Genomic DNA, 1,549 nt, shown 5'->3' with positions numbered 1-1,549 from the left:
GCCCAATCAAGAAGTTTCCTAGGCATACATTTACTTTTTACCAATCCATTTTCACTAGACATCTCATATAACCTAACTTTGTCACAATTATTTTGTGTTTGTGTTATGATATTTTTCATTCGTATGAAGACGAATCTGTCAAGTGTCAGTTTACGAGTTCTCTAAATATTTACTACTAAAGTAACTTTAGATGGCGCCAACGTCGTCAGCCATCATCTAATGGTGAAACGTTTTTATTTCTCTACGCATCACCTTATCTTCGACACCCATAAACCAAAAATGTCTATGTGGTCGCTATGTTACAACTACGACACAATTAAATTTCAAGTTTACGGGCTTTTAGAATAGTCATTACAAAAATTTACGTTATAGAATAAAAAGATCTTGAAGAATTTTTTGATTTTTATTATTATAATAAATATAAGTTTTTATGTATCTAAGAGAAAAATGAATATTTTATGAAGAGAAACTCTCGAAACTGAGGCACCGTTTTGACCCTCGGATCGGTAGTATAATGTAAGGCCAGTGTCAAAAGACTAAAGACTTGTTATGCAAAGCTATTCGAACTAAATTTAAACTATTTGTATCCCACGGAAATAGTCTGCAAATAGATGATATTTTAGTAAATAATTCAATAATATATTAAACATATTTTTCTACTCCATTGTATTGTGTGTATATCAATATGAAACCACGATAATGCAATGTAACTTATTTAATAACGTCTTAGCGAATCATGTGGATGCAAAATAAAACAGTACACAGACTTAATTTGTTGCATTGTATTAATAGATAACATAATATACTGGTGTATTAAGTACACAACATATAAATAATATTGAACAGATCAACATTACAAACCTTGATTACTTATGTGACGAAAATATCGACACCAAAAATAATTGAGAAATGCTACTGACATTATTAAATAGATACATTATAATTTTAACCATAACAAAGTACAATAATGGACAAATAGTTTAAATTTAAGATCTCTATAAGAAAATTGAGTCTCAAAACACAGATCTGATCTAAACGTAAAATATAGTATTACGAGGGATAATTATTTAAAATTTTAATATGCAGGGCATAAGTGTGTATAGATGATGCGATAGTTGGCGCGGCCAATACTCGTTCTCAGTGCCTATAGGATATAGCCGAAGAGCTGGTGGGTAATATTGAGGAGGCACTTGATCAAGGCGTCAGTTTGTATTGTAAGTTATACAACAAAAACTTTCAGCTTTCGTCTAGGGGCTCGTCAAAATTTTGCACCAGGCCTTGGACCAATAGGTGTAAAGGTACCAATGTTTAAACAGATATTCGAATATTTTCCCTACATTGTGATATTTGAGCGACGAATTATGAATGTTGTGTAAACTGGCATTCAAGTGCGCTTAGTTCGCTTTTGATTTCGGTATTATTTCGATGAACGAAAATGTGTGTAGAATGATATCTGCGAGTCGAATAGATCGAGAGATTTTAAAAGGCTATTCACCCAAAACAGTGTGCAGTACAAATCAAACGGGAATATATATATTTTATAATCCAT

This window comes from Pararge aegeria, chromosome 14, assembly GCF_905163445.1.
Source record: "Pararge aegeria chromosome 14, ilParAegt1.1, whole genome shotgun sequence".
Lineage (NCBI taxonomy): Eukaryota > Metazoa > Arthropoda > Insecta > Lepidoptera > Nymphalidae > Pararge > Pararge aegeria.
The sequence above is the reverse complement of the archived record's forward strand: the minus strand, read 5'-3'. Positions refer to the sequence as shown.